Source organism: Oxyura jamaicensis, chromosome 20 (assembly GCF_011077185.1).
Source record: "Oxyura jamaicensis isolate SHBP4307 breed ruddy duck chromosome 20, BPBGC_Ojam_1.0, whole genome shotgun sequence".
In the NCBI taxonomy this organism is placed as follows: domain Eukaryota; kingdom Metazoa; phylum Chordata; class Aves; order Anseriformes; family Anatidae; genus Oxyura; species Oxyura jamaicensis.
The window spans coordinates 2,986,596-3,007,179 of record NC_048912.1 but is presented as its reverse complement, the minus strand read 5'-3'; the positions used below and the strand labels follow the sequence as shown (position 1 = coordinate 3,007,179).

Here is a 20,584-nt window from a genome sequence, read left to right as displayed (position 1 = left end):
GCAGCGCGGCATTAAAATCGGGCCTAATGAAGGGTTCTCTGTCGTGTCTTGGGATTTGCCTGTCACACCGAACCCTCCTCTGTCTGGCTGGGAGGAAGCCCGGGGATGAATGTGGCAGAGACAATGAGGCCCCCATGGCCCGCTGCTGGGTTGCTGATTACCATATTAATGTGCGCCGTCCCAACTGAATGCTGGGCAAAGGACAGTACATCTTTAATTGGAAATATAAAGGGCTGCTCATGGCCCGGCTTGAACTGGGAGGATTTATGTCTCTCCCTCTAGATGGGATTGAAGGGAATGGTATGATTCACTGAGCGGCGTGCACGTCGCCTGATTTACTGCCCATCATTTACATTCCACTAAAGTCAATCAGTGCAGAAGGTCATTCCCAACCTGATTTTTTTTCACGTTAAATCTTTTCTATCCCAGACTTAGGCCAGGCAAGACGCTTGGCAACTCAAGCTGTTTTTGAGGTTGTTAATTTTAATTCTCTGCTTAGGAGAAATGAGTTTCTTTTTTTAAAAAACAAAAAACAAACAAACAAACCCACAAAGTTTGTGTGTCTATTGATGGAGTCTGTACACGTGATAAACTCAGCAGATGCAACAAATGGCTGCTTCCCTTCTGTTAACTCTGCTTGCATATTTGTTGTGAGACTGAATTTCTTATGCTCTGTGTCAGAAAGGCTACTTCTGCTAGCACTGCCTGATTCATGTATTTGTTTAGTCCTTTGAATAAAGATTTGGCTTGTCCAACTCAGATGAGTTGGGTGAGGAATGACATGGTTTGGATGCTTTTTTTCTTCATGATGGTGCTTTGAACACAGGTAACCCCAATGCACTTGTTAACATGTTGAAACTATTCTAACATTTTCATAGTAAATCAATTTCCAGTAAGTTATAAATCTACTTCCAATTTGTAACAGAAAATTAGGACCGGGATTCTGTATTGGATGTGCAGACCGGTTCCAAATCACATCTGAAGCTTTATGTATGAGCTTGGTAACAGCGTTTAAGTAACTAGGTATGGAGTTATGAAATAACACAACTAAATATGAAATTTTTTGTTTTGCTCGCACGATCTTGTAATACTACGTGTGACTGTATGTGTTGTGACAAGCTTACATTTAGTCCCTAATTCTTACTCAATTTATTATAAAATGATGGTAATAGAGGGCATTTCCTTTGCAAGATTTTGAGTAAATAGGAGTTGAACTGTGATACACTGGCTTGATTTTTCTTGTAATCTAGCTTTGAGCAAATAACAAAATAAATATGAACATCAGCCTGAATTAAAGTGAAATTTCAATTACATTTGAACAATACATACTTTAAAGGACTCTTGTGGTGTCAGTAATAACTCCAGAGACCATGGTTTGGTACAGTAGAAGAGCAAGTAATTTGAAATTTTTGCTTTATAAGGTATTTTTTGATATGTAAAGAGAAGCTTTAGAAAAATCTAGTATGTTCTAGCTCAGCAGCTTCAGCTGTTCTTTCTTTCATATGTTATTTTCTTTAACTTTTGAAATTTTGAGGAATTGTTGAAAAATCTTTTGCTGTGATTGTTTGTTAAAGGAAATAATTGGACTGGGTGTTTGTCAGTGATGGAACTGGCTGGTGTGGTGGTGTACAGCACGTGCTGCCAAAAGTACCCCGGGAAGTCTTGTAAGTAACATGTGGGATGTAAGATCAAGGCTTGTGTAAAACGTAGAACTAAAAAAATGTTTAAACACAAGTTAGATTTGTCTGTGTGTGTTTGGTGAATGCTTAAACAAAGGGTTTAGTTTCTTTGCGATTACAGAAGGATGTAACTTTAAAGAGCATAACTGGCTTTCTTTGTTGGGACAAACTGGTGAATAGCCTGCTGTCCTAATTAAGTAGCCTTCCTGATTAATTTACAATAGCAGTTTATTGGTGACCAAAGCCACTTAAACACTTCAGCAGATTATTGCAGCTTAACTGTTTTAGGGTCTTTTTAAAGTTCTTAAAGTATTTACTAGCATCTCTAAGCCTTTTAGAGCTATGGAGCTCACATATTAGCTGGAATTGTGAATGGAGCAATGGTCTTTCTGTAGACAGCTCAATGTGAGCAAAGCACAGTGTGCAGTTTGCTTGTGATAGCTGATTGCTTTTAGCAGTGGAGTGTGCGTTGCAGTGCTGAGCATAGTCTCAGAGATGATCATTCATCTCTAGTGCTCAAAAACTATTTTGAGTCAAGGTGCTGTTTGCCAGAGTTCCACCTGAAGTTCATCCCTTGATGGAGTTGCTGCCGTGCCACAGAAGGAGCTGGGGTTCTTCCTTCTCCATCCTTACAGTCTGGCAGTAACGCGCACGTATGAGCCTCTGGAAGATGCTTTGTGTTGTGTTGAAAGCAGCTTCTCCACCTGGGAGCGTGGTGATTACAGGTTTGTAGCAGGAGCCCATTGTTGACGTCTTGGCCCGTTCTTCACCAAAGCACCCTTACTTTAACGTGGCTAAGACAGTGTTTGTCGTCTGCTGCAGGCCAAATAATGCCTTTAGGGAGAATCTCACTGCAGCATGAGCAACTCAACAGCTGCAGCAGTGGCAGCAGCTCACCGGCCTACAGAAACGTGTGTGCAGTTGGCAGCAGCTCCAGGCCCACGTGGGTATGACAGACCCTGCCGCAGAGAGCTTGGGCATGAGGCTGGCTGTGGGGCCTGCATCCAGCTGCTTCACGTGGGGAACATCACCCAGCTGTAAGCTGTAGGAAACTCCCATGAAGCAAAAGCTTCTCCTGCAGCAACTGTATGGTTATAGACAGTTACGCAAACTACCTCAAGCTGCTGTTTCTACAGATTTAAAACAGCACCTGCTCGCACCGAGGGGTGTCAGGGCCATAGCTGCTCTGTCTCCTAGACTTGGGGAAAGCAAGCTGTGCAAGGTTATGGCGATCTGCTGGCCTTGTGACAGTTCTTCCGCTTCTCTGAGAGTGGTGAATTATATTCTGACTTCATAGACCTTTCTGGAAATCCTTGGTGGGCTTGCAACAGCAACTGAAATTAGGTGAAGCTAGTGTAAAATGGATTGTGTGGTTCCTTCAGGTCTCCGTCTTAAATTCTGAGCATCTCATAAGCGAAAAAGCGGTGTTTCTCCACAACCTTTGACAACATTTGTTGCTAGGTAGTTGTGTGGGAATTTTTTCATCTGTTGGCTTTCCTTAAAGGGTTTCATAGTAATAGGAAAGGGGTCTCCTGGCCTCACAATGGGGAGGTTATGTTGGCTGTAGGGGCAGTAGACTGCGTCTGCCCACTGGAGCGATCACAGAGGGTCCTTCTCCAGGCCTTGCTCTCAGTTGTCTGTTCCACCTTTATGGTGGATTTGTAGTATTTCTCAAGGCCTTAAACTGATCACTAATAATTATACTTCTCTGACCTAACTTTATGCATATTTCATATGTGAAATACTTCTATTTGCACTGTTTTAATATGAGTATAATTATGCATCCTGGCTGTTGGAAAGGTTGCCCTCTTTCTCTCATTTGTGCAGGGATTACTCACATTTACATAGAATCTCTTAGTGAAGAAAAAGTTAATTCATCAGGCTGGTGTTACTTGCTAGACTAACGCAATTTGTCTTTTTGAGGAGACTGTTCTCATTGCTTGGGGTCACTGGAGATCTTGTACAGCTCGCACAGAAATCCATTTAGAACAAAACTCAGGTGTAGATTTGTGTAGATTTTTTTTTTTTTTCTCCTGGATTATCTGTGTGTATCTGCTCTTATTTATAGAATAATAATCCCACGATTTGAGATTTATATGATGTGCACACTGCTTGGATCTTGCTAGCTTATGCATTATTGCGACCCATTCGTACTGTTGCGTTGTCTCTTTGAGAACAATCTGTTTCAATGAAGGATGTGTGCTCACATTTTCTTGGATATGAATGTTATTGCAGAGTAGTTCTAACTGCTTGGGTAGTGATACGATATTTCTTCTCCATGCATATTTTTCTTAGGACCATGTTCTTACGTTTCTTTGCAGAAGAAATAAATTATTCTGGATGGGTAATGACTGTGTAACCTGTGCCAAGCTGCACTCTGGGTGTTTTTCAGCATCTTTGCCTGTGAAAGATGAGAGTAATTTATCACAAATAAATAGTATAGAAAGTCAAAATATAGTAAAGGTAGCAAAACTTTTATCTCAGCAAGACTCTAATGCTAATCAAATTTTCAACCTATTCTTTATCCAAAGAATAAGAAAATAGCAATACCTTGGCAGGGTAGCTGTCTGTAATGTACCTGAAGTCAGGTGTGTAGAGCCTACAATCCCTTTGAAAGTTGTGAAAGCAGTAACATTGTTTAAAAGTGTTAGCCTTTACTGTCAAAATTAAATAATTGTGGGTTGATTCTGTATTAATGGACTTCCAAAAGTCCAGAAGTGTTTTAGTGATCCTTTTAATTTGGCAATTTCTGCTGCATAAATATACTCACCTTCTTCACCAGTGGCAGACTTAATGCAGCAAGAGGACTGAAAAGAGAGACGAGAAAACTGCTTTTCAACAGGCTGAGCCAGAAGTGCTAAAGGTGTTTGTAAGCCAAGCTGTTTGCTTTGCATGGGTGCAGTGCTGGAAGGGGTGCAGTCCCTCAGCTGTGGCACTGCAGTAAGGTAAGGTGCCTGGTGCTGCCAGGGTGGGTGCGGGTGTCTGTGCCCAGCTGCTCCTGGCTTCTTGGGGCTGAGCAGGGAATGCTCAGCTGCACCCATCCTCAGCAGCAAATGGAGCTTCCCATCCCCACTACCCAGATCCTAAAGCCTGCACGTGTGTACAAATGGCTATAGTACGGGTCTGTTCTTGAGAATTCTTTGTGAGTGATTTGAATCTCTTGGCCAAGTTAAAAAGGAAGCTTCTTAAATGATTAAAATTATGCATTTTCAAGAGAAATATTTTGTTTTTCAATCCTTAATTCCTGAAAAAAAAAATCAGGTCTTTACTACCACCTTAAGAGGTAAAGTGGAATATTTAGGAATCGTGTTAATCGTATTAACATATTAGTATGTTCCCCCTTTAAGATGATTGTGTGATTAAGTACCTCAATTTTTCTCATGTTAAGTGCTAAGAGTGCATGAAGTGAGCTATTCTTGGGTTGGCTATGGATTAAAATTCAGAAGGGTGGTTATTAGCTTTTGATATTTTCTTGGAAGTTGATGCTGTTCTTCCCTTGTTCCTCTCCACTGAAGGTTGCAGAGAATGCTGTGCTCGGCAGAATAATAAAAACAAAACAAACACCTGCCCTCAGATTGGTTCTGTGACTGGTACCACTGAAAACTGGGGAAAAAAATCCTATCAAAATCCTATCAGGATGCTCTTTAATGTGTCAGATGTACACATTTAAAATAAAAAGCAGAAATGTGGTCTGCATGCTTTTATATAAGGTTTCTATTATGAAACTCAAATCCGTTTTGAGAAAGACTGGAAGACTATGGGTTCTCAAAGGACTTGGCAGTTCTTCACATGGATGCAATCTTGCAACTGTTCAGTGAGGATGTCATACTCATTTCATAGAAAGGGCGGATTCACAACCCTGTGGACCTGTATAGGTTTTTTTCAGTTCTGTGAAGTGGGAACAATGAAGTTTTCCCTTTCTGCAGGATGGCATTTGATTTTGAGACCCAATAAATGGAAGCAAAACAGGCAAAATAATTTTAAAATAAGTTTAAACATTAATGAACATAGAAACCAAATGTATTATATTTTAGAAGTGTTGTTCAACTAAAAGTACAAATATTTTACTGTTGACTGGCTGGAGCCTGCAATTGCTGTGTATGAGAGTACAAGCTATGCCTCTCTTTTATGGCTCTAGACCACCTAGTGTGCTACTGTTAAATGAGGAATGAGTTGCAGAAGTCTCATTTCTAAGGGCTGTATTATATCTTGCCTTGTCTATGTGTGGTCACCTAAGCTTGCACAGAGTAATGATTCGCATTCCCTTTGCAGGGCAGCAGTAACATAGGATGCAAGCGGTAAAGAATCGGTCCCTGTATGTCCAGCTCCAGGCAGGTCACAATGTCTTTCTGCCCATGATCACTAAATGAGGGCAACATTTTCCTTCATTTGCTTTTCGTTATGTCAGTCTCATATTTTTTTCTTTTCATTTCAGTGGAATAGTGTGAACAGCTGTGACCACAATGAAAGTGTTGTAGTTCAAAAGCCAGTTCTCACTGGTCAGCCAAAATCTCAGATCTTACCACGCTGCTTTGCCAGCTATGTAAGGAAATCAAGCTCAGGCTTAAACAGATATTTAGGGTCAGCATTCCTGTGCATTCAGCTAGGGTGTTTCTCAGGGCATGGCAATTTGGCAATTGGCACGTGGAAAGAGCATGTGCTGCATTGAATATAGTAGAGATTGAGAGGAAAAAAAAAAGGCAATTAGACTGCCTTACTGGCACAGGAAATAATTGCAGTTTGAATAATGGTTTCTCTTATTGACTTTGAAAAGACACTATTATAGATGCATCTAACTAGGGATAAATCTGAAGGCAAATTATCTCAAATCCATGTATTTTTCTTTGGAATTGGCTCCACTTCTGTTTAGATACAAGATTTCTTGAAATTAGTTTAATCCTTCAGTTACGTATCACACACCCACTGAGTTATATAGAAAAAGAATGATTAAAAATCTCCTCTCCAAATTTCTCTCTTCTCTCAAGGAGGCTTCTATCTCTACAGATTATTGAGCAATCCTTCTTAATGCCGCCTCAACTTGAACAGTGAAGGAGTCTGCTGGGCCTGTTCTTTCTCTGTCAAACAACTTTGCCACTCGGTCACTGTTCACCCATCATCTCAACTGTTCTGCATTTGTATGTCCTCTTCAAACTTGACCTAGATTTGGCCATGCCAAAGGGTAAGTTTAGGTTGTTGTACTCCTGCACCTGCACATTTCCAGTCAAAATCCTGAAGCAGAATTGTCCTGATGATACGTTTCAACTGGGTGTGCAAATAAAGTCACATGTTCTTGAGTAAATAACATGGAGGCTGCACTACAGGCTTTTTTTTTTTTTCCTTATCAAGGGGTCACTGCAACATTTATGGTGCAGAGTTGTGCAAATACACAGAAACGGGTGACTAATCCTCTTTGAGGGCTGTTTTCCTGTTCTCTGTTCTGATCCTCTCATCTCAGTGCAAGCATGTCAACTGGAAGAGTCCTTAACACTGAAAAATCACTGCTTTGATTGGACCTGAATCATATAGATCAGCCGTCAGTATTCAATGAGGATGAGGTGTTGCAGTTCAATAAGCAGTGGAGGTACGAATGACCCTGGTATGGGATGTCTATCCATCATAGTGTGATTGATACTATACCCAGAGCTGCCTTGTAGAGTAAAAGACCCCCAGATAAGGAGGTTTGAATTCTTAACTGGGTAGCTCAAAATGTAAGAGGTTTCTTTGCTGTGTGGAAACAGTATTTCAGTATGATATTGACATAATACAGAGCATCAGGCTGGGAAGAAGCAATTTCAATGCAAGCCTTCTTAGGCAGCACCTTTAAACCATGTATTTCACAAGCTCTACTTTGAAATTACAATTCACATTTGTAGATACTGTTTGAAGCTACAATCTCTGGCTCCTCTTACCTTTGATTAGAGAACCTGATAATCCTTCTTAGTAAAATGCACAAAATACGTGAAAGTACAGAAGTTGTGTAATATTTTGTTGGTATGAAGAAAGCAGAGACTGGTGGAATTGGTTGTCGTGAGGAAGTTACTGAGGTCCAGTAAGAACACGAGTAGTGGATATCCCTGTAGAGATTGCATGTCCCAGTATATAAATTTTTATCTTGGCTAGAGAAGGAAGGCTTTTTCTCTGTGAAGTATATGGAAGAATGCACTCTCTATCCTTTCATTACTTGTGGACTTGATCCATGTTTCATGCAAGCAATCAAATTCTCTTTGGGGCAAAATTTGTGCATCTCTGCTGTCTTTTCAATGTGATTCGAGTCAAAATGCATTCTTTTGCTTTGCAAATAATGATCTTTTTTGGCACGGTTATATCTGCTAACATCTCTAAATACAACAGATTAATTCTTGATGAAGATATGCCTCTTCTTGGTCTTGGAATTTTGTTCTTGGACTTTAACAGGTCAGTTCAATGCTCTTGCCAAATCTTCCATTTTCCATGTTACCAAAGCTGTGGGCGGCCCAAGTGGTTACTGCGAACATCAAACAGAAGTGAGTTAGCAGGAGAGATGTTGTGGGAGGTTAACCTGTATGGTAGTTCGGGCACATTTCAGCAGTTGGGGTCAGAAAGCTGGTTCCAAGGTCTTGTCTTGTTTTCTTGGCCATAATATCATAGCTTTGGGTGCTCTCCTTGGAGATAACTAGCAATTATAAACATTGTGGGCATGAGATTCCTTTGCTTTTTCTTTTTCCTTTATAATTTACTTACCAAGAAAAGCACAGCTCAAATCGCATTTACCATCTGGAAATCTGTGTGGTCCAGATCTTCATTGCGTTATTGCGTCCAAGAACGCAGAAGTCCAAAGTGAATTCCTTGAAAATGGTGTCTGCATGGCTGCTGCAGAATTACAGTCCTCTTGTACCCAGAAAAAAAATCTGTTGAAACAAATTTGTATCTATGGGGCATCAGCCACATGGGCCTTCCTCAAGGAAATTCTTCCTCCTGCAAGTTCAGAGAACTAAACTGTAAAACTGTAATGTTTATAAGAGATCCTTGGGGTTTGTAGGACTCTAGCCTGAACTTCAAGTCTTCACATGACCTGTCCTTTTCTGTCCTGTAGGGGTAACAAAACCTGCTGGAAACCATACGTTGTGTGCAGTCTGAGCTCGAGCTGAATGTCCTGCTCGTATCCCGGTATCTCTTCTGATCAAGCCCTTTATCTCTTGGCACAGATGAATGAGGGAAGGGAGTTGAAACAAAATTGTCTTTCTCTGTACACGTGTACGCATTGAATGGCCTGATCAGCACGGCTTTGTGGTTTGTCTAGGTGCATCTCTAGGTTCTTCCAGTTTCTTGGTGAAATCAAGGCTAATTTTCGGATGCCTTTCTCCTCTGTCCATCATGGCTATGCACATCTGTGGAAGCTGAAAGGGTTAAAAAGCATAACTTGCTTTTATGAGCAAGAGAGAGGTCACTGAAGTTGATACAAGTACAGTAATTAGCAGTCTCTCCTTCTGTTGAGTATGAGGGGGGAATCCAGCTGTCAGTGAGGTATGAAGCATGCTTTAGACACCACTATGCTTGCAGGAACGTGAAGGAATAAATACAGTTTTTATTCGTGCTGCTAGGATGAAGACTGAACTGTGACAAGCCGATACTGCATCTACTCCCTCCTCGCCTCGGTTTCTCACCCTTCCCAAGCAGAGCTTATTACTTAAAACAAAGCCCCACACCTACACCGAGTCTTCGGCGAGTGTGCTGTGCGTGGGGAGTGGTGCTGGGTGACAGAGCCACGGGGCTGCTTCTGCGTGGCTATTGGATAAAGATCCATCACCCGCTGACTGATATGTGACCCACAGGTACCACATATGTTACCTAATGACCAGTCACTTAATTATAGACTAGGTGACATGTTTATAAGGGTGAACTTTAGAGTGCTATTAGAGAATGGACAGATGAACTATACCGGTGCCCTCCGGGTAGATTTCACCCAGACTCTTCTGCCTCTGTGGACCCATTACAGAGTAATTAGGGTGATTTTTAAGTAGGATGCAAGGAGTTAAATGACTAACCTTATTATTGCTTCATTTGTCACTGTGGTAAGTGCTGCTTTGGGGGAGGTGGCTTGGAAGAAAGTGAAAGAGAGAAAGAAAAGAGAATTTGAGGTGTAAAGTGCCTTCTTTTCTAAGTCCAGGCAAGGAGAGCATGCAGATGAAGAGAAGCAAAGACTGGAGAAAGCTTTGAACAACCTGATTTTTGCTGTAACAATTGAAATGTCCCTGCGGTGATGCCAGTTGCATGATGGTGTTCCATCACAGTGGTATTTTCACACTAGTGGCTTCCTCTGTAGGGCTAAGAACAAAGTATGCATCTTGTGGACATACCCATTTACAAGCTTAATTCACTGACTTCTTTTCAGAAAACACTTTAGACATTTCTTTTTTGTCATAGCAAGAGGTGGATGCGAGACTGAGACTCACTTTATCCCAGTTTGATCCTGGGCTCTGCCACAACCAACCGGTGACACTTTCAGCAGCTTCTTAATTTCTACTGTCTTGTAGCTCTATCTCAGTGCTAGGATTTGCGATCAGAAATTTATTAGGCATTTTTTTCAAGATGTTCTTGTGATACGCTGAGGGAGCGATGCAAGTTCCTTACACTGCTAGGAGCAGAGCATGTGCCACAGAGGGCCGGATACCGACTCCTTCACTCTGCCTCGCTGCCAGTGCCTGCTGCTCCAGAGACACACGGCTGAGATCTGTGACTCTGCCCTTTTATCTAGGCTAGAACCTAATTGTCTTAAGAGTGAGTTCCTTGCCCCTCCATCCCCACTCTGGGAGCAGCAGTGGCTGGCTGATGTCTGTCTGTCCGTCTGCACCAGCGCCAGGACGGCTGCTGCCCGCTCCCTGGCTGAGTGCTGCAGATGTCCCGCAGGTGCCAGCAGCAGGCGAGCTGATGTCCTGGTGTTCCTCCTGCACGCTCGGGTCAGGGAGTCAACTAGTGATGGACTTCTGGCTGCCCCTGCAGGTGTTTGCCTGTTCTGCAGGCTTTGTGGTGGGTGTAGAAGTTTTTGGAAGAGTTTTTGTCTCTCTAACTATCTGTATAGAGATTTTGTTGCGGGGGAAAGGAGCAGTCGGCTTCATTAATCCGGGTTTAACATCTAGTTTCTGTTGAAATCTTAAACGCAGCCTCGAAACATGGAGTCCTGTGAATCAGTCGTTACGTTGTAATGTCAGCTCTGTGTTTTTTGCAGCCTGTTCCTACAGGGGTGACTGCCTGAGTACAGGTGCCCTTGGTTTTATTTTCCCTCAGCCGAATCTTTCTCTTTTCAAGTAGTAATAGGGGGAGGAAAAAACTGCAGGGCAGCTTTACCTTTTTCTTTAGGAGATAATAATTGCTGTAGGGTATCTCTAATGAACAAATAGGGAAAGATCTGAACTTCCCAAGCTGTGTTTTGCCCTGGCTGGCTGGAAGCCAGCTCTGAGCCAGAAGCAGTGAGGGTATTTTAACCAGTGGTGGGCATGAGCTGGTATGTCCTGCAAAGATGTCTGATCAGGCTTGTAAATGAGCTGGATGTAAAGCAGATTTTTTTTCAGTGATTGCACATACACATCGACTGTGTGTGCACGTGGCCGAGTGCTTGTTTCTGCATCGGGCTGTGGGTGCTGTATGGTCCAGCTGCACGCACCAAGAGGCACGGGCTTAAGAACCTACTGGCGATGTGCTATAATGTACCTAATTTTCTTGAAAAAAACGGAGGTATTTGAGGTGTTAAATGTTTCGTTAAATGGGCTGCATATCCTTCACTTAAAGCGGTGGGACTTTTGCCTTTTCAGGATCTGTTTGGGACCGTCTAGGGTCAGTCCTGTGTCAAGGAAAGAAGCAATCATTGATACCAAAACCCCTGGAAGTTGGCAGTATGTTTTCTCCATTGCGGTAGGCTTTACTGTAAGCACTTAAAGGCTTTAGAAACTTTTGAAGATCCTTTGCTCTTCCCTGCTTCTAACCTATGTTTATGAAAATGGTAATGGAAAGAAGCTAAATGTTAAAAGTAATGTTTTAGGAATTCACCCCTCCCTGAAAAAAAAAACCAAAACACACCTCTGCGGAAATACCTGGAAGAAATAAAACACATGGAGATGTAAATCATGTTTTTGTTCACCTGAAGATGAAGGTGGATGCATGGTTTTTTTTTCCCCTTTTAATGTGCAGTTATTAGGTAATGGTGTATTTTTCTTAAAATTGTGGCTTTTCAATCCTTCTGAAAGGGCAGGGCTTTATTTAGGACCTTCAGCTGTTCAAAGTACTTGGAGATGGCTACCAAAATGTTGGCTTATTTCAATTTTCTTTCCTCCTTTTTTTTTGTCAGGATATTTTAGGGTAGGATTTAGACACCTAACCATACACGCCTGCTGCTGTTTTGCCAATTCATGCAAGTCTGCCTGGCCTCTAACTTTTGCACCAAAGCAGCGTGAGCTTGCTCTAAGTTCTCTCATCTGTCAGCACCGTGTGTCTGTTACCCTGTCCCATCTTTTGGCTATGAAGCCTTTGTCAGGTGTCAGTGGTGGATGCATCATCACTATTAGTGATAGTGATGATGCTTGAAATGGCAGGCGGTGTTCACCACAAGCACGTCATCGTGAAGGAGCCAGCCTGTACGTGCCTGAGCTTCTCCAGCAACTGAGTATGCAGCTGGGGAGGCAAAATTTCACTTTGAGTAAGTGTGATGGGAACAAGTTAAGAGAGAGTGAAAGGCATTTCTCCTTCCAGTACTTCTTTCAGCATCGTTGTTTTCAGCGTCCTGGTGGCAAAGCAGAGCTGCTGTGGGTCTTGCAACATTACTGCACTCAGCAGTCTGAGGGACTCGGTCTTGAAATCATGAACCACAGGAGCTGAGCTTTACGCACACTGTTTGTGGAGCTGCCTTTGGTGTCAGTGCCATTTTTTTAAACTGGTCTGCCCTGAGCATGTTTCTTTTTGGGTTCATAAAAACCCACACCCAAGGTTTTGAATTTGATTTTTGAAAATGTCAAATTAATCTTCATTTAAAATACTGCCTTGAAAGTAAATCGGTTTTATGTCCTGTAGAAGACTTGCAGAGAGCACGGACTGAATTCTGAGCTGGAATACCTGTCTGTTAGATCAGCTGCAAACTTCTCAGCGTCCTAACAGCTTTTGCCAGTGTGATGTTGTTGGGTTTGAACTCTGCCTCTTATACGGGGAAACATTCACAGACAGAAATCCTTACAGAGCTGAGATGAAAAGGAGTGCAGTCTGAACATCGCTGCTTCAGACTTTATTTTTTAAAAAAGTATATAGTAGTATAACTCAACTAAATACTGTGTCTTTGAGGAAACACCAGCAATAGGTGTTTCCTTTAACCCGCCCTCTTTTGAAACTTATAGTTGAGCTTGCTCTCCTCTCTGCTACTGCTCTCGTCCATAACGACCGTGTTGCCACTCCTTTCCCGGAGGAGCCTGAGACTGGGAGTTTCCAGGTAGCTGCTGTTCACCTCAGACAGCCACCGTTTCTAGAGCCAGCACGATTTGGGGCAGCAAGGTGTATGTGGGGATGGGCACCAGAAGGTAAATGAAGCTGTTCATTCCATGCATTTCCATTGGCAGGTGTGGATCAAACAGCTAGCGTGAGATTTCTGATAAGTATCTTATTTGCAGCGTGATTGATTGCAGCTGTCGTCTATGATCAGATGTCTTCTGGGAGTTATGTAAGAGATACTAAAGTCTTAGATGTATAAAAGCCTCTTGTTCAGGAGCAACAGAGTATTTTTTATTTTTATTTTTTTATTTTTAAAGAACTGAAGTAAGTTCAGGAGCAGATTAGTCATTTTCTCACAGGAAATAGTGATGATGCAGTAATTAGGATCATAGGAAAACTTCTCTGACTGATTACAAACATGAAAACTGTTTTCAGTCGCAGAAAATTAAAATTTAAATATTGGTCTGATATTGCAAAATCATTGCATTCCCTGTCCTCACTTCCAAAATAACATTTAGCTCTCCAGCTAATTATAGGCAGAAATATTTCCAAAGGTCTTACAAGCTTTTGAGGGAGACCATCTTATTAAACATTCAAAATACCAATTATGGCTTGTTGGAAAAACGTCTATCTTGAAATGAAAAACATGTTAAACTTAATGTCACAATTGATTTAACATGAACAAGTAACTTAGAGAAAAACAATTTTACCAGGAAAAAAAAATTTGACCATTGAAACGAGCCATAACCTTTCTTACATTTGAAACTTATTTTGACATATTTAGCAAAACAATAGGGAATTTCAGATTTCTCCAGTCAGATTGGACCCCTTACAGGTATACAATCTAAAATTCAAGATTTTCCATGGCAGCAGGTTTTGATTGTATTTGGAATGTTTGAGACTTCTAAAATTTTGCCCATTGCCATAAGTCTAGAGGTGCTGTGGGTGTCCAGACTCCACTTGAAATCACTTGGGATAATCAATACTTCTAGAAATTACGTTGATGTGCGTACATGGCAGCTAACATCTGTTAATACGGCTGGTGTCACAAGATACCGCAGCTTTCTGTGCTGAGTTTCATGCTGCTATATGTGCTGTGCACCCTGCAGCTGTTTGAAACTCTTCTGTGTGCCAAGATGTGGGTTCAATTTTAAGAATCATACAGCCTACTTTATAATAATATCTAAGAATTAATTAAGGGGGATATTTTCTTCCCTGTTGGAAGGGTCAGTTAGAAAGTACCAGAAGCAGGAGGGAGCGCGCATCGCAGCTGGCGGGGCCGCGCTCTGGAGGTGAGGAGAAACCTGAACCACGCAGCAGCATCAGGAAATTCCAGGGCTGGATGGGAAGCTGGTACCCAGGAACTTTGGGGTTTGGAAATTAATTTCAGATGGCTCTGAAATTTGCCTCCTAGATAAATAGCCTGCATATTCCAAAATGAGCATGTAATTTAAAACAGTGTGGGGCATTCAGAGAATTAGAAGCCAAAAAAAAGTTGGGGAGGGGAGGGGGGTGTGAAGAAAAAAAAAAAAAAAGTTGTTTGAAACTGTGATTTAATGAAGAAAACCAAAGACCAAAGTGTTGACAGGAAAATTCAGGCAGTTATCAAGTCCAAGCGTGTCAATGAAATAATTAAAAGCATACAGTAAGAAATGGCTGTGACAGACGTGGGGTTGCCCTACATACTCTGTGGTACTTTATATAATAACATCAATATTAGGGTTTGGACTGAGCCAGCACTCACAGGAACTCTATACTGGCCCTTTTATTATTTTAGCTAGAGCACTTCATTAGCGAGGCCGGTTGTTGGTGATGACCTGGGAAGGAAAGCAGTGTTTAACTTTCTGCTGATGCTTAAGAAGAGGAGAGATGCCTTGAAGAAAGGAGCTGAGGGTGCGTAAGAAGTTGTAGGGAATTGGAAAGGGACAGGCACGTCCCAGTTTGTTTGCTTGTGGGTAGGGCTCTTCCTGTCCTTGCTCTGTGCTCCTTCGCTGGAGCTTTCTCCATTTTAATTTCTCGAGGTCTTTAATTCCACTGGGCTGCACGGGGCTGGCAGCGTTGCCCGAAGCTGAAGGTTTCGTTGTAGTTAGCAAACGCGTCTCGGGATCTGTCCCGTCCTCTTGTCACAGCGTCAGTTCCAGAACCCCTCGAAATGGGACCTGAGAGGGGAAGGCTGGTGGCCCCCGTCCCCTCTCACCTCTTGGTGGTGTCTCTGTGGAGGGGGGGGGGGGGGCAGGGCCGCCATGAGTCCCGGTGCAGGCCTCATCCCAGTAAGGCCCAGCCTTGGGATTTCTGCACCTGTAGGACAGGGAAGGTTATCTTGTGCTAAGACATAGCTTCCTTGATAGATGGTAACTTTCAGTGAAATTAATTTCTAACCTAACCATGAATTCTAAGAAACTAAAATCGTATTCAAATGTAAAGGCATTAATAAAATAGTGGAATAGATGGAAGCATCTGGAAAACCCTTGCTTTTTCAAGCAAAGCAGAGCGCATAGCTTTAACCTGTGCTGTAAATCATCTAACCCCTCTGGGTTTTGAACTTTTATCAATTTCTAAAAATGAGCTTCCAGTCCGTTCTGTATTGATCACCCAGCCCGTGTCAATAATAGCTGCAGTGAAGGTGAGCCCTGCTTGAAATTCACGTTAATGGTGTTCGGGCAGGAAGGAGTGGGGGAGCGTGTGTGTGTACAGTTGGAGATTTGTTTCAATTTTCCAAGTTAAAAGCTTTAAAGAATCACAGATTGAACTTTATTTGCAGTGTTACTGCTTCATAGGCCTTTGATCTTCTCCGTATTTTACTTTAAAACATTTTTTGTTTTTATTATTATTAAATTATCCATTGGAATTATTTGTCACATTTGTAAGCCTTGTCTGCTTTCTGGAAGGAAAACTATAAAGTCACTGTAAGACCAGTTTATATTACTTAAGTAAAAATTTAAATCTACATAATTTCTTTCCTTAAATTTCCACACGACTTTTATTAAGGGAAGATAATCTTTAGCTAACTCTTGTGGCAGTCGCTGTTGAGGACATAGCATTTTTTCTTACCTGCTTCCTTTGACACCCTGAATGTCCAACAGTGAGTCGCGAAGCTGGCCTGCTGCTCTGCTTGGTCCCTTGGTCGGTATCGACTTCACCAAAGGGTTTCCACAGCTGGGAGAAAAACCTCTGGGTGCTGGAATTCAGCTTAGGGAAATCGAAGCCCCTTGAGTCAAGGGGCTGCAATATTGGAACGAGGCTTTTGTGGGCATAGGGCGAGTGAGATAGAACCTGCGATGTGGGAGGTGTGCTTCACATACATCTGCCACGCAGGGTCAGTACAGCCAGGCAATTTGGCTTATGTGTATTTACAATTGAAAAGACAATTAGGCACTTTTTCAGAAGGGCAGGAAGTATTACTTATATTTTTAATTTTATATTTATTTTACATCTTCATTCCCCTTGAAGAGAAACTGCTTTTTTTTTGTTTGTTTGTTTTTTTTTTTTAATTAGAATAAGAGTGCCGGTTTCCTTTCCGTGCCTGAGAAAATGCATTAAATGTTGGTTAGGGCAGCGGGGAGCAGTTCTTGTGGACTCCTGTGAGGTAGGTTTGCATCTGCCCGAGGTGAGGAGGAGCTGGGTGAGGGAGTCAGGGCTCCTCCCGAAACGCTGGGAGTTTGGGGAGTTCTCCCATGTGAGCTGATGGCAGGAAACTTGGTGTGATGCTTACAGCAGTGGAATCACATGGCTACAAATATAAATAAATATTAAAAAAATATATTTTATATTATCTGTAATGTAAGCATGGATTACGTGATGCATTATGAGATGTCATGCGTTACACATTTGCATGCATATAAAAATGGGGAATACATCTCCGTAAGTATGTGCGTGTCTGCATATATGTATGTTCATTGATCTGCATATTCGTAACAAAATGAACATTATCATGAAGTGGGGTTGAGCAGAGGTTAGATTTCAGATAATCTGTGAAAGGAGTTAATTAATTGTGAATTGTTTCTCCTGAAAGTCCAAGGTGGAGAGCCCTGTGGTAACAAACGTCACCCAAGCAAATCAATGTTTCATTAGCATGTCTATGGGAGACGTCTGTTCTGCTTTGCACATAAAATGAAACAAGAGCTTTCATCTCCCTTTCCCTCTGCCTTTGAGAGGGAATAAGTGGCTTTGTTCATTAAACTCCAAACTTACACTGGTGTACGTCCCCCTGTGCTTTTTTCTTTTACTCTCAAGCTCTCAATCTGTTTAAAAGGAGACAGCCTCCATTAAGAAGATTCTGCCAGGTGGATGTTTATTTTCATAATGCATTTATTAAGGTTTGCCTTATTTTTGGTGTAAAATAAAGGGAAACATCGCTGCAAGGACTGGAACGTTCTTTCCATATTTGTATACATAATATATGCCTGTGGACTTCTGCAAGTTTTTGCAGAAAAGTCGGACTACTTGTAGCTGTGTTTTGCAGAGATGATTTAAGGCACAATTATATGCATCTTGTAGTTACCATACACGAAACCTGAATTCTGGTAGTGTGATTTCCTACACTTTCCAAGATTAGTTGATAATTTTAAGGAGGAGGGCAGGGGGCAGCAATGTTTGTACAGGTCTGATGAAAATGTTCTTGAAATATGTCAGGTATGTTCCTAACGTGCGCAGGATATCACAAGAAGGTGCGTGTGTGGGGGTGTTATGTCTGCTCAGCACACGCTTGTTTTGAAGCTTTTCCAAATGCAATTGATAACACGTTTGTTATAAATACTTGTTACACAACTTGCCCAGTTGATAGATTTTTAACAGCCTAGCTCATCTCCTAGCTATTGGAGTTGATGAAGCCATAAATATCAATAGCATTATTCATAGTTATCTTGCCAAACAGGTACAGAGCAGCTAATTGTACAAAATGAAGACACATCACGTTTGCTTTACTTGCAGTAATGGTCTGTTTGGGCCCCTTTCTGCTTGCTTCTACAGTGGCAAATCAAGTATACCAGCAGGCATATGCTTCCTTAAAAAATACTGCTTGTGATATAGTGGGGTTTGGCCTAATTTTAATCACTTAAGTAAACAGGATGTGACTCCAAGTAGCTTGCTGCAAGTCCTAGCAGCCATGTTATAAAAGAAACATTTCTTTTTTTTTTTTTTTTTTATTATTTTTCCATTATTGTTGCGTGCTTCAGCTCATTAACCAGTAATCATTCTGGGCCCATTACCCAGATATTGATATTGTACGCGCTGTTGCCACTTGTCATGACTTTAAATTTTGCGTTACCTGTATATTTTCTTTAAACCCCAGTTTCTGTATTCATGTTATTAATGAGATTCTTAGCTGTATCTTAAATAAATTCCTAGCCCGCAGGCTCTCAAATGTAGGAATGTAACTCTAAAGCACCCTGGAAGATTAAAAAAGTGAAGGCAAAGAGAAGGAGTCCCAGATCTCATGTTTCTCAGGGTAAAACTCTATTATTTTTGAATCTGTTGGTATGGCAATATTTTTCTTCTAACTTGAACAAACGTTAAATATCTGGTTTTGTCTTGCATGCCCGTTTGGTGCAACACGTGCTCACTGTGCTTGTAAGGAGGACAAGAGTGCTGGAGATAGCTAAGAAAGCATTTTTCCTTCTTTTTCTTTATTCTGCTCCTGGGAAGCAAACAAATCCCAGCCCTGGCCAGTAATTCGGACAACACACAGATTTTTCATAGCGAGTTTTCAGATCAGGCCTTGCGTATTTCCAAAATCAATTACAAGAGAGCTTTCTTCTTCCAACTGCTGGGCTCCTTCAGTCTTTCTGTGCTAGGTTGCTTTTTAGATTCTCTCACCTGGGCACAGGTAAGCTTTAGAAGCAGCACGGAAAGGTGTTTCTCATGGGTGTGGAGGCACATTTGAAAGCAATTGGTTGGAATGACTTGGCGTTGGTTCCTTAAAGAGCGAGGAGCCTCTGATCTGCTTGTGTTTGGATATCTGGTTTGGCTTGAAATTTTTGCAGCAACAAACAGGGAAAATGCCCTGTTTTGATGCTCTCTTCTGTAGTGTCATCTTGTTCTCCTCTTAAATCACATGCGGTAGGAAATTGTGGGCAAGATCTTCAGCAAATTTGCCTAAACAGTTTTAAATTGGGTAATAGGGATCTCCACTCGATGATATTTGTGTTCTATTTACACGCAGTAATTTCACAGGCTGGTTTCTTGATTGCCTGTTTTCACTGGTTTTACATCAGTGTAACCACAGTTTTGAGTAGTTGCTCCTGGTTTTGTATGAATGAGTTGGGCTGCTTGGACTTCTTGACAAGAGGCTGCGGTTGAGCCTGTTTATGGTTCAGGAGCAATTCTTCCAGGGGAGTTTCCAGGCTGGGGAATAATAATGTCTGTTCCTGTCCCCAGCAGTCAGGCACCAGAGACTTGATGATTAGATGGAGAATTGAAGATCTTTGACAGTGCTGCTAATCAGCATCTCAGTGCTGGCTTTCTACACTGCCTGACCGAAAAAAGGACGTGCTTACCGACTGCAGGGGTGCCTGTGTGTTCGTAACCATGTAAGTTCACAAACAAGTACTGTAATTAACCATGACTTTATTATTGGATATGTGCATGTGTAATTAACAAAGCAGATATTTTTGTGTATGTGGCTCTACTCATTTGTTCATGAGAACTCCCCACCATTTTCATCAGAATATTAAGGTTAATTAAAATTAATTCTGTTTGTATTGACTGCCTTTTCACTTCTGCAAAGTTTGTGCAAATCAAATGTGTGGCTAGGGCCTCCTTCCCTATAAAATCCATAATGTTTGCTTTCAGAGCTGGGGGAAAGAGGAATCAAAATTGCAGGCTGTTTGAAATTTAAATCAGAGCGATGCTGGTCAATAGGATCAAGGTTATAATGCCCTGCAAGATTCTGATTGGGCATTGCCAGGTGCATGCCGGGTGACAAGGACATGAAAGGCCAGTTGAATGGAATCTTAGGATTTATGTTCTTTTAGTTGGGATTGAATGCTGCCGTTCCTGGCTGAAAAATCATGGAAAGCCGTGATCTCTTTTCATAAAAGTAGAATTATATAGGTTCGGTTTTTGGATGATGTTCTGCCTGCGTAGAGGGAGAGCACGAGACCGCTGTTTGTACTCTGCTAATGCCAGAATTCCCCAGCTGAGATGAGAGCTTTCTCGTATTAACCACTGAACAAGTACGTAGCAAGATACAGATGCTGTCCTGAAGAGTCTGCAATCTTAGTAAATGGGACTGATGCACTATGTGAGAATGGAGTTGTACACATGACTTGTGGTCGTGTTGCGAGCTACAGACACTACAGTGGGCTCTCCCGGGAGCTGGAAGCGAACCCAGTATTCCTGACACCCTGCTCCTTCCAGTGCTTTCCCGGCTCCTGTGTTTCTAGAAGGCAAGACTTGAAGTGGGTTACAGGCTGAATAGACTGAGCTTTCTTTTGATCAATCAGTGAGAGCTCTCATTA

The 20,584-nt window shown here is 41.8% G+C and overlaps 1 long non-coding RNA gene across 1 annotated transcript in view; it reads left to right on the top strand.

The window, feature by feature from the left end:
* LOC118176919 overlaps positions 1 to 20,584 on the top strand; it is a 181,201-nt gene that overhangs the window by 29,737 nt on the left and 130,880 nt on the right. Inside the window, exon 4 of the long non-coding RNA XR_004755571.1 lies at positions 19,510 to 19,654. This is a non-coding gene — a long non-coding RNA (uncharacterized LOC118176919). The remainder of the gene's footprint in view (positions 1 to 19,509; positions 19,655 to 20,584) is intronic.